Source organism: Ursus arctos, unplaced genomic scaffold (genome assembly GCF_023065955.2).
Source record: "Ursus arctos isolate Adak ecotype North America unplaced genomic scaffold, UrsArc2.0 scaffold_15, whole genome shotgun sequence".
Lineage (NCBI taxonomy): Eukaryota > Metazoa > Chordata > Mammalia > Carnivora > Ursidae > Ursus > Ursus arctos.
Window position 1 is genome coordinate 58,780,055 of NW_026622819.1, and position 13,651 is coordinate 58,793,705.

General features: G+C 36.3%; 1 protein-coding gene across 5 annotated transcripts in view; it reads right to left on the reverse strand.

The window, feature by feature from the left end:
- Window positions 1–13,651, reverse strand: part of FBXW11 (F-box and WD repeat domain containing 11) — a 121,788-nt gene that overhangs the window by 67,107 nt on the left and 41,030 nt on the right. The window lies entirely within an intron of this gene.

Below are 13,651 nucleotides of genomic sequence, written 5' to 3' on the forward strand. Positions count from 1 at the left end.
GGGGAAATTATTTTTTTCCTTGTGATAAGAACTCTTAAAATTTACCCTCTTAACAATTTTCCTATATATTGTATAGCAGTGTTAGCTCCAGTCATCATGCTGCACCTCACATCCCTAATGGTATGTACTTTTTGACCACCTTCCTCCAATTACCCCACCGGCCATTCCCCACCTTTGGTAACTGCAAGTCTGATCTCTTTGTGAGTTTGGAAGGGTTTGTTTGTTTGCTTTTTAAGATTCTCATACAAGTGAAATCATCCAGTATTTGTCTTTCTCTGTCTGACATTTCACTCAGCACAATGCATTCAAGGTCCATCCGTGGTATGTTCACAAATGGTAGCATTTCCTCATTTTTTATAGCTGAATAATATTCCATTGTATATAATATATAACACAACCTCTACATGCATTCATCTATGAATGAACACTTAGGTTGTTCCATGTCTTGGCTACTATAAATAATGCTGTTATCTACTGGGGAGGGTGCAGATATCTTTTTGAGTTTGTGTTTTCCATATCTTATATTCCCAAAAGTGTAACTGCTAGATATTTTTAACAAGAAATGGTGGGACAACTTGTTAACCATTTGGAAAAAGATAAAACTAGAGCCATACTTAATAGATTATACATGAACAGACTCCAAATAGATCAGAAATTTAAACCTAAAGAGACCATAAGTACTGGGAAAAGACGTGTGAATTTCTTTAAAATCTCGGCGTAGGGTAAGGTGATTTAACTATGAGTCAAAATCCAGATGCAATAAAAGGAAAAACAGGAAAATCTGGCTAGATAAAAATCTTTACCTTTTGCACAGCAATATTTTTAACACTATAAAATCAAAAGGAAAATGAAAAGCTGGAAAAAAAATATTGACAACATATGTCACAGATGAAAGGATTTATCTGCCTAAAAATTTCTTTTAGATTGAGGGTTAAAAACTACCAAAATCCCAACAGGAAATGGGGGAAAGATATGATCAGACTTTTTAAAAGATATAAAAATGACCTTTAAATAAGAAAAGATGTTCGGACTTACTCTTAAGAAATGCAAATCAAAGCTACACATTTCTCACCTAACACTGGCAAATATTCTGTCAGTGAACCAGTGAGAAACAGGCACTCTCGTATCTGTCTGGTGGGAAAGCAAACATGTACAACAACCCTTTTGGAGGATAATTTGGCAATATTTAATACAATTACATCTGTAATTACATTTGATCCAGCAATCCCACTTCTAGGAATTACCCTGAAGACACACTGTAAATTAAATAACATCATGAAAATACATAAGCACAAGGTTATTCAGTGGAGCATTGTTTGTAATTTCAAAAAAAGTGGAAACAACTTACATGCTCATATATAAGATACTGGTTGAATAAACTATGGCATATCAACACAATGGAATACTATGCATCTTTAAGCAAGAATAAAAAAGGCCTGTAGAGACTGATACAGAGTAATTTTCAAGGTACATTTTTAGGTGAAAAAAATAAAGTGAAAATTCAGGAGTATCTATGTACCTATTTTTGTACCACGTGTTGTAGAAGAAATAAGCAGAAATTAAAAAAATATACATGTGTCCCTGTTCATTAGTACACTAAAAAACCCAGGGAGGATAAACCAGAAACTAATGAAACTGGTTACCCAGTAGGAACAGAATGGGAAGAATGAGAACAGGACAAAAAGGATGACTATACCTGCTGTGTTGTTTTGACTCTTAGAACTAGGTACGTTAAATGTTTTATGTATTCAAAAATACAATCGACAAGGATTGGGAGAGATGGAATGTCAGCAGAAAGAAATAAAACTAAATATACTTCAAATGAATAATATAATCACACTTAATGATGGGGGAAAAACTAAATCAGTGACTCCTGAAACTCAGTGGACTATATAGCCATAAGCGAAAGACCTATTTTTTAATTATGAAGAAATATTTAGTATGATGAGTACACTTATTTTTCAGTGATGTAAGTGAGCAATTCTAAAACTACTTAATATACATTCTAGAACTGAGTGAGTAAATATATTGTGGAAAGTAGAAGCCAGGTTTTTCACTGTCAGAAAAGGGAGTTCTAAAAATAAATACAGGGGCACCTGGGTGGTTCAGTTGGTTAAGCATCTGACTCTTGATCTCAGCTCAGGTCTTGATCTCAGGGTCATGAGGTCAAGCCCGGCACTGGGGTCCACACTGGGCATGGAGCCTACTTTAAAAAAAAAAAAAAAAAAGTAAAAATGAAAAGCGTTACCTTACATGAGGCTAGAAGGAAATCTATGAGATTAGACTAGAATTGGAGATATTGTGAACTCATGGTTTTTAATACACAGAAAAGGAGGGAATTTTTTTATAAAGACAAAATTATATATATATTACCTAACATGGTTGGCTGAGAGGGCCTAAAAGCAATCTCAGTGGCACTAAGCACACCTACCACCAAGATTTAAATACCATTCTTCACTAAAAGTAACCAAAGCTCCTCGGAGAATTGACTCATCCCAGCGCTGAGTACAGGAAAATATAAAATGAGTCTGGAACATTTTTGTTGCAGCAGAAAGTAAGGAAGTGTTTAAAGAATTATGAGGACAGATCAAAAGGACACAGGAGCCAAGTTGAAAGGGCATCCACTAGCCAAACACTGACTAGCCTGACCATCAAAATAAGTACTAACAAATTATAACTACTGAAGAAAATAGGAACCACAAATCTATAGTGATAAATAAACTGAAATTCTAATGAAAAGAGCATATTTATATAGTTCCAAAATACCTCTCCACAAAATATTTCATTACAAAGGGGAAAAGGATAACTTACAGTGAAAAAAGCTGCTAGATACCACCTTACCCAAGTAATCAAATGATCCCCATTAATAGTGAGGCAAACCGAAATCATCTACCACCTGATAATCGGATGCAATGAGAAGAAAACAGCATCACTTTTGTGATACTCCTTTCAAAAATGTATAACCTAATTCTTCTAATCATAAGGAAAGAGACAAACCCAAATTGACAGACAATACTGCAAAATAAATGATCTATAATCTTCAGAAGTACCATGGTCATGAAAAGTCCAGCAAAGACTGAGAAACTATTCAAGATTGAAAGAAATTAAATAAGTATGACATCTTCACATCATTCTGAACTGAATACCTTTGCTATAAAAAAAAAAAAAACCATTATTGAACCTCTGATGAAACTTAAACAGAGACTGAAGACTGGATGGCAGTAATGTGTCAATGTTATTTTACTAATTTGATTCTCCTATTAGGATTATGTAAAACAACCTCCTTTGTAAGAAACATATACTAAAACATTAGAGCACAACAAAACATTCACTCAGCTTTACTTTCAAATAGTTTGAGAAACAAAAAGTTCTTTGCATTGTACTCAGAATTAAGCTTGAAACTGTCTCAAAATAAATAAAAAGCAAAATCTTTCAACAGCTGGTGTGCATTAATTAATATCCAACACTTCAAACTGTGGGATCAGGGGCACCCGGCTGGATCGGTCCGTAGAGCATATGACTCTTAATCTCAGGGTCATGAGTTCAAGCGCCATGTTGGGGGTGGAGCCTAGTTTAAAGAATTTTTAAAATAAAAATAAATTGTGGGATCATATCTCTCAGAAAAAATGTGCTGAAATCTTCTGTGCTCCTTTTCACCACTACTGTCAGATGATCTCAGTAAACATCTCAAACTAGTACTGAATGAGGTTCATGTCTTCCCCAAGACATTCACTACAAGTCAACGAGAAGTTCATCCATCCATCCCTTTCCTGTGAACTCTTCCAGATCCCCTGGGACAATGTTCCTTTGGCAAAATCTTTATCTTTGAAATTAATTAGGTGATAGTGTCTTCTGCTACCAATACTTTAATCCTTAAGTTTCCATATCCTGCTGTCTTAAAGGTGGAGGATTTAACATTTGCCTTTTACTCCAAATTAAATAACTAGGAAGCATCCTGTAATATAAGAGATCTTATAAGGACTCCAATAATTGACTCCTGGTTTTTTAAAGGGAGGAGGGGGAGAAACAACCTCCCTTACATTAGGGTAAAGAGTCTTTATGTACAGTCTATCTACAAAAATTGGCAGTTGGTTCTTTGCATTACTATGCCATCGCATGGTACATGGTACATGGTATACAGGTATAGTCAGTAAACACGTACAAGATTTACAAGTGATTCTATACTTTAAGTATTTTCTGAATAACCTCATTCTAACTGAATAATCTCAATTTTAAAGTCTATCATTGCACCCAGGCAATCAACAGGAAGGCACAGACTGGCACAGTTGCTATGTGCTTGAAAATGTCTCTGGAGTTCTCTTCCTTGGCCAAGGACATTCAGTAGCATTAGATCTCGTTTTAGTAGGCCATGCCTTAGCTGACTCAGCATATACTCAAATTGCTCAGAGAGAAGTACCCTTTATAAAGAGGCTTGTAGATTTAAAGTATACTACTAAACAGGCTTGTTAAACTTTTTCAAAATAATAATGTTTAATCTTGGTGTGGGTACGATGAGATACAAACTCTCTGGAAAACAATTTAACAAGACATATAAGGTATGTCCCCTGGAAATATATTCTAAGTCATTCAAAATGAAGGCAAAGATTCATGCACAAAGATGGTGATCAGTTTTTTAATAATTAAAAATGAAGATTCTAAACACCCAGAAAAACGACAAAGCACGTGATGTTCATCAAATACATTACATGGTAATTTCAAATTACGTCATGAGAAATTTTTAGTAACAGGGAAACATTAATACAATCATCCTGAATAAGTGCACAAAGCATATAAAGTAAAATGAGCATATGAAATTACATATACATATAAAAATTCTCAACTATGTGAAACATATGCACAGATTAAATATTGAGAGAAAATACGCCAAAATAGTAAGAATGGCACTTTCTAAACTGAGGATTATTTCTCATTTTCCTTTCTACTCTCATCCAAACATTCTATAATATGCATGTATTGCTTTTATCATCAGAGAAGAGTATTTTTTAAACAAAATAAAAATATAACAACGTAGTCTTCAAAGCAAAATCAATTCTTACTCAAAATACTCCTTCGACTCACATGAACACTTGGATTCAAGGAACTCAGAATAAAGTCCAAAGTAGTTCTAGTTAGGGCAGCAAGTACCACTACACCATATAATCCTACCAAAGCTTAAAGATAGCCATTTCTTCATATTCCAACTTATTATGCCTATTCAGGAACTATTCTAGAAAATGGGTATATTTACCATGCAGTGAACAAGACAAGACCCTTTTTCTCACAAAACTTAGATTCTGGAGAAAGACAACAGACGGGGGGAGGGGAGGACACGGAATATAATTTCAGGCAGTGCGAAGTGCTATGAAGAAAAACTACAGCAGGGTAAAGGAACGGAGTGAAAAGCGGCTAGTTATTTTAGGTTGGGTGGTCAGAGAAGGCCTCTAAACAAGAGATATCTGATCACGGTGGCCAGTTATTTGGCCAAGTACTGGTCTAGATGTTGCTGCGAAGGTATTTTGTAGATGTGATTTACATTTATAATTGGTACGCTGTAAGTAAAGCAGATTACCTTCCATAATGTACGTGGGCTTCATCCAATAAGTTAAAGGACTTAAGAGCAAAGACTCAGCCTCAAGACTGCAACAGAGAAATCCTGCCTGAGTGTCCAGCCGGCTGGCCTGTCCCACAAATTTCAAATTTGCCAGTCCCCATAATCACATAAGCCAATGCTCTAAAATATCTATCTACCCACCTACCTATGTATCTACCCACTCATCTATCTACTATTGGTTCTGTTTCTCTCAAGAACGCTAGTACACTAGCCACCCTTAGATTCCGTCTCCCTGCTTCCTCTCTTCATTCTATCATCTACACAGCAGCCAAAGATGCTGTTAAATGTTGGAGAGACAAATTACTCCTCTGGTCAAAATTCTCTAATGACGTCCCATCTCATGCAGAATAAAAGCCCCAAATCTTAAGAGTGCCCTATCTCACTTCTTCTCCATAGTACTTAATACTATCAAACATTCTATGTGCTTTACTCATTTTCTTTTTCCCACACTAAAATTTAGGCTCCAAGACAGAGTGGCTTTTTGTCTGTTTTGCGCAATCCTGTATACCCATCTCCTACATTAATCCCTGGCACACAGTAGGAGCATCACAAATATTTGTTGCTTGAAGAAAAACAAATGAGTAAACAATGACTGATTTTTAATTTGGTCTTTGTGCTTTCCTATGTTTTCCAGTTTTCTACACTGAGCATGTATTTCTACTATGATCATACGTTGCTGAGACTACAACCACCCCCCTTAGCTACAGTTCTGCTCTCTGCGGATCAGTTACCCGCACCCGACTACGGTCTGGAGGCAGATGATCCTCCTCTGACATGTCATCAGAAAGTGACCAGTAGCCTAGCGCTACGTCACAGGGCCTACATCATTCACCTCACTTCATCTCATCATGTAGGCATTTTATCATCTGATTTCATCACAAGAAGGTAAGTACAGTACAGTAAGATACTTTGAGAGAGAGAGACACCACATTCACATAACTTTTATACAATGTATTGTTAAAACTGTTCTAGTTCATTATTAGTTTTTGTTAATCTCTTACTGTGCCTAATTTAGAAAGTAAACTTTATAATAGGCATATATGTATAGGATAAGACATAGTATATACAGGGTTTGGTACTATCTGCAGTTTCACACATCCACTGGGGGTCTTAGAAAGTATTCCTCACAGATAATGGGGGAACTACTGTAATGTAAATTAGAATAATCTTTCATTGAAGTTTGGTCAAAATTTAAAAGCCCTAAGAAAGGGCATATCCTTTGACTCGGAATTCTTCCAATGAATAATACAATTTGAGGAATTAATCACAGACACTAAAATTTAGTGACCTTAACATCCATCAAAAGAGACTGATTAAATTACTGTACACCCAGACAATGAAACTCTATACAGTTATTGAAAACAGAGACTTTTACTAATATGAACCGTATTGATAAAAATCATGTTATAATTCAGTATATAGAGTATGGGCCTATACATAAACAAAGAAACAAAAAATATATATACATACATATATAGAAATAAAATGTCAAGAAAATAAAAGAATGGACACTAAAATGAATTGAGATTATGATTGGTTCATTTCTTTTTCATACTTCTCTTAAAATTTTTGCAATGAAAAAGTGTTACTTTCATAAATGGAATAATATAAATCAATAGAAATACATAAAACTAGTATTTTTGTAAGTAACATAACATATGTCTGTTATATGAGGGATAAGACATCATTTTTGTTGAAAAAGTAAAGACATTTTCTAATGTGGTCTGAATCCCATTTGTTTGCTTCCCTATCCCCAAATTATACTGTTAAACCTTATCATCATACACTCTGTTTTAGAAACCATAAATTAAAACTGTCAGTAACACAAGAGGTAAGTTTTAATTTTCCTATAGTAGAGGCTTTCTTTAGTGCACTGAACTTTCAAAATCTATGAATGGTGCCTGGGTGGCTCAGTCAGTTCAGTGTCCAACTCCTGATTTTGGCTCAGGTCACGATCCCATGTTTGTGAGATCAAGCCCTGTGTCAGGCTCCTCATGCTGGGTGTGCAGCCTGCTTAAGAGTCTCTCTTTCTCTCTCCCTCTGTCCCCCCCACCCTGCTCTCTCTCTCAAAATAAATAAATAAATAAATAAATAAATAAATAAATAAATAAATAAAATGGTCCAACCTCCATGAAATCAATTCAGCCATACCTATCCAAAAAAAGCACCACCCACTCTGTGATAAACCACTGAGCTATACACTTAAGATTTCTGCACTTTTCTATAACTATGTTGTATTCAAAAAAGAAAAAAAAAAACTGTACTCTTCTTTCTCACCACCAACCCCCCACACCAAATCTAGGAATGATAAAAGTACCACTGATGAAAGACTTAATTTAGACTTTATATAATCTGGGGACATGTTTGTAATATAGCGTTAAGTAAATAAAGAAAGTAAAAGAAGGTGCTATATCAGTTCTTCTAGGGTGAGCCCATTCTCCCTATTTAAAAAAAGGAGGAGAAATCCCTTAATTGTAGAGTTATATACCCTCAGGTTAAAAACAAACAAACAAAAAACCCCCAAATACACAATGGTAGACAACAAACTGTTAACATCTGGATGCGGGGGGGGGGGGGGGGGGGTAGATTGCAAGGGAGAGATTATTAAACTTTTCTCTATACAGATAATTAAACTAACAATAAAACACTGATATTCTTTGATCAAACAATTATACTTCTAGGAGTTTATTCTATAGACATAACCTTGCAAGCCTAAATGTCCAATGAAAATAGTAAAGTGGAGTGCTAGGATACAAAAAAACTGAAGTCTAAACTTCCTTCAATACGGAATTGGCCAAATTCTTTTTTAAATGATAAATGGTAAAATGGAATATTACTGTAGCTATAAAAAAAAGAGTAAGGTTGTATAGGGTTTTATATGGTGACAGGGAAGAATGGTCAACATATATTATTAATTAAGAAAGTTATTAATTAAAAAACAATATGTATAGTATGGTTCCACTTGTATTTTTTTTTAAGCTTTTATCTAAAAGGATGCTGGGAAACTAATATGCGATACTTTGGGAAGTGAGATCTGGGGTCAAAGGAAATATTATGCCTTTTATAACTTTCAGTATCAATCATATTATTTTTAAGTCTATGAACCATTTTTACAATTTTTTTTAATGCTGACATGAAACTGATCTGTCAAACTCCTTTTTACTTTTTAGGCCACCTTAGCTTTGCTTTAAAATGCTCTGGCAAAAAACAAAGTTGGAGAAGAAGAAAGTTGAACTAAGAATAGCATTAATTTTGAAAATTGTTCAAGGTTGAGTTGAATGATTCTCTTTATTTTTCTGTATGTTTGGGAATTTCCACAGTAAAATTTTTCACATAAAATCTTACAAAGAGCCCTGCTATGTAATACAGACAAATTCAGAGTAGGCACTATGCTAGGCCGTCCTTTATCCCTCTAGTGACTCAAAATCAAACTCTGGGGTTCCAAGGGACATTTAAAACACCACTGGTTACACTCATTATCATCACCATAATAACACAGAGAGCCTATACAGTTTGATGGATTCCTCCTTGCCTAACAGAAGACAGACCCTAAAACAGCAACAGATGTTTTCTCTGGGTGGTGAGTTAACCAATGGGGTTTTTTGGGGTTTTGGTTTTGGTTTTTTTTTTTTTTTTTTTTTTCAGTAATGATATTTTGTAAATTTTCTTATAAAGAGAAAAAAACTTTTTTCAATGTTCATAAAATATAACAGACTGTGCCATTAAACAATCCAAAAAATTACTCCAAGCCTTCGCAGTAGCCTCAGAGTGCAACAGGATATGCGACAAGAAATAATAAATCCCCAATGTTCAATAGAAAAGAGAAGAAGACAGTGAGTTAGAATAGCCACGTCTGACATAAGGAAACAGCTCGGAACAAAAGGCGAACACCTGACAGTAGGGGGCCATGTCATCTGCCTGTTCTTTTATTATTCTTAGCTTACCCTGGAATGGAATTGAAGACTGTTAAGACTGGAATCCCCTCTCCTTGAATAGAGAACCAGGAGGAAGCAATGGAAGAAATGGATTTTCATCCCCTCAACAACAAGCAACAGTAAGGGATAACTGTTACCTTCCTCTACAAAATCCTCGAGGTAATAGATACAACTATCTCTGTTTTTAAGGATGAGGAAACTGAGGTTCAGGTAAGTTAAATAACTTGCCTAGTGTCACAGAGCTGCTAAGTAGCAGGGAGAAGGCTAGAACTGAGTTTGTCTGCTCCAGAGCTAGGATTCTTTCTACCAAGCTACAGCCCAGATCTAAAAAATATCTTTTTTATATTAATGGTAAGTTCCAACTGTAGCGTTCTTAAACCTCTGTGGCTCCCTATCCATACTGAAAGTAAGAAAGTAAACAAGAAAGGCAGCTATCAAAAAGTTGTACTGATCGTCCAGCACTATCCACACTAGAGCTTGGAAGGGAGGAAGCACTAAAACTTGATTCACGTGATCCTTGCTGCCAATCCAAATCATCAATCTTCCCCTTGAGAAAAGCTGATCGCTAATACTCTCCCCAGCTGAGAGCTTGCAAATGGCATTCCCAAGAAAATTTGTCAGTCCCTTACATGGAACCTCTACCATTCTAGGTGCGTTAGCTTTCAACTTGGAACACTAGAAATAAAGGAGAATTTGTTCCAACCTAAAAATGGCAGTTGCCAAGTCACTATCACTACAGCATGCTGACTAGAGCACTGGCTTTGCAGTTATCCAGACCTATGTTCATAACCCAGTTCTGCCACTTTAATAAATGTGTAACCCTAAGTCGATTCAGTTCAATAACTGCATATACCAAGAAGCGATCGAAGACAACTTCTTCGTAAGGACTGAATGAAACAACCCAGTGCCTAGAGCCTGACACACAAAAAGAAGGTGGAAATCAACGGTCCACACTATTGTTAACACTGGTATTACTCTGGTGCCAGATTAGTCTTAGAGTCTTAGCGAATATTCTACACGGTCTGAACTCTTGATTATGTGATGTAACTATCAACTGGTTCAATCTGGAGAGCTGAACCGAGTGAGAAACTGATTCAGTTCGGCTGATTCACAGACATCCAGATATTCCAGTTCAACTGTTCTAAAAAAATTTCAGATAGTCCTAGTTTAAACTGGTTCACATTTTTTTTTAAAAGCACATATACATTTGGCTAACTTCATAGTTTATTACCCACATGCTCTCTCTCAGACTTTATTTGTAGTTTGGTCTGGATTTTTCTTCACAGGTCTGCTTATACAACGCACTCCTTCAGAGCAGCGAACAAGTGTGTATTGTTCATCTTTATGTGTCCAGCACCAGTATAGGCCTTGGCACATACCAAATGCTCAGTAAATATTCTCGCAGAGAAGACATTCTGGAACCTCACTAGCTTTAAGATTCACGAGGGCTCATTTTGGCAATGGGAATGCAATTTTTTTCACCTACAAATATTTGGCAGGTTTTTCTTTTTTTTATTTTCAAATAAATAATGGCTACACAAGCCACACACCAGATATCTCAAAAGTAAAGTTTTCACAAACAAAACTAAGATGGAAAATTCTAGAAATAGTAGCATTCAAGCACGGAGGAAAGAACAATTCTGGAATCAGGCCAAGCTAGGGTTCAAATGCCAGCTCTACCACTTCACAGCTATGTAGTATTAACTTGGGTCCAATCACACATATCACCTCTGAAACTCATTTTCCACATGTGAAAAATGGGGATAATAACAACTACCTCACCGGGTTGTCACAAAGCTAATATATGTGAAGGGCCAAGTACTGTTGTTGGTAAGTGGTCTTTATTTTTTTAAGTTTATCGAGGTAAATGAGTGATTTTTATTTCTTCAGTCCTTGCTATCCCTTTTCCCTTCTCACAGAAAGCAGAACCCAGAGGGATTGCATAATGCCTAAAGGTAACTACTATCTTTATTTCTGCTTTTCCAAAAGGTACTCTAATTCAGCCACATAGGCTAATTGGCTCAAGTTCTAACTGGCAATGGGTCCGGTGTGGTAATTTTAAGGAGGACCCTGTCATGCAACTCCAGAGCCCAAGCAAAGTCAAGGAGGCTCTTCAGGTAACCTATTCTCTTCTGAGGCCTTCTTACAATGGGTTCGCTGAGAGGTATGCAATGTCAGCCAAGAATCATCTTTGTGACAGACCAAAGATGTAGACTATAAGCCAACAGGCACTCTTTGAAAACCCAAGCCCAAATTAAGTCAACTAAATTGTAGCACTGTTTGGGGACTGGAGGTAGAGAGCAGGAACACTGGTGTTAAGACAGTATATGTAAAACCAGTGAGTAGACAGGAAGGAAATCTAACATGTTCTTTCCATTCACAAACGGTACAAAACAGAGTAATGATTTGCTAATTCCAATCAGCTGAGTACATATTTCATTTTACTGTGCTGCAAATTCTTAATTATATACTAAAGAAAACAAAAACCCAAATAAACAAAATTCCCAATATATCTCTAAATAAACAGTATTTGCTCCATTCACATTTCAGTGGATATCATTCAGTATTCCACCGTACTTCAAGGTCCAATCAAGGCAAAGTTTACATTTTTTCTCTTAAATGATTTTCCCTGGGAGAGATAAGTCAAAGAACTTTGAACACATTGGAGTTCCATTGCCAACAAGGTAAGAACCCATATTTCCTCCCACTCACCCCACCTCCAGAGAATTCACAATACTGATACTAAAATACATTGAATAATGTTTCCCACTGGTCAATTACTTTTAACTGAATGCAATAAAAAGAATCTGCACTTCAATCTGCACTACGATTCTTCCCCTACTTAAATTTCTGGAAAAAACTCACTCGCCCCACTAACAATTAACTTTAAACATTCAAGTAATAACCATTTCAGAAAAACACACTATTACTATAATGCAAATATCCATTATTTAGCACCAAGGAGAGTCCATGCAACAACGTCTGCCATTTCAAGAACATTTTTGTTAAAGTTACACTGCATGCAGGGAAGCTGCTTTTCCACAGATAAATACACATCACACTGGAGCCTCAGTGAAACACCCAATCCTTGCACCCTAAGTGTTGTACGGCCTTTTTATGTAGACTGGATATAACAACTGGATCTTATACTGAATTTACTCTCTAGTTAATTGTGTTAGTGAGGTTTCAGTACAGTTTTCTCAAGAAAGCAATCTGAATCAATAACCACACCAATACTGCTAAGAATGTTTGCTAATAAGTAAATAAAATACATAGTCCCAACATGAAAGAAATTCTCCTCCTTCCCGGTTCTCCCGGTCCATTTAGAGACTGGACACATGAACAGAAAGATAACCTTGAGAACAGTAAAGTCATCCATGCCATCAATAATACCCCTCTAACTCATTTCCTCATTTTACAGTGTTTTCCTAAAACAGGGCAATCTCCACAGGACACCAGGAATTTAGTACCGCTTTTTAAAGATACAATAAACTGTGTGGAATATGCAGTGATGAAAACTGAATATTGCTACTGAAACCATACTTAATTAAATACACGTTTTCTCTAAACAGAACTTCCCCAATAAAGCCGCAATGTTTTCTTGCCTTGGCTCCCTTCGAATCCATCCCAACAAGTGAGCACAGTCTGGCCGCACTCCTGCTAACAGTTTTTTTCCTGAGCAACCCCTCCCCACCCCCCAAAAGTTTTACTTTTATCTGTGGAATTCTCTGCCAGCCTCGGCCTGGAAACCTGGGTGGACCCTGAGGACAGGTGTCAGATCTGGCCTTTGGGAAGTGGCCCAGACAGTTATTGGCAGCATAAAGCTGTGACCTTTAATAAACTTCAATTTGAGATTTTATACAATTGTAATTTCCTCCCTACTCCTTTTTTGAAGGAGGGAGAGAAAGCATGCCAAAAGGATGAGTGTCAAATTAGAAAAATCACCACTTTAATTATGAAACCCTCCCAACTCAACAAAGAACTGTTAAAAGTAGCCAAATGGAAAATGTCAGGGTTTTGTGGGCACATGCACAACTATTGAACGTGAGAATCAGAACTTCAAGGTGGGGGGGGGGAGAATAAAAAGCAGGAGCAGAAAAAGAGG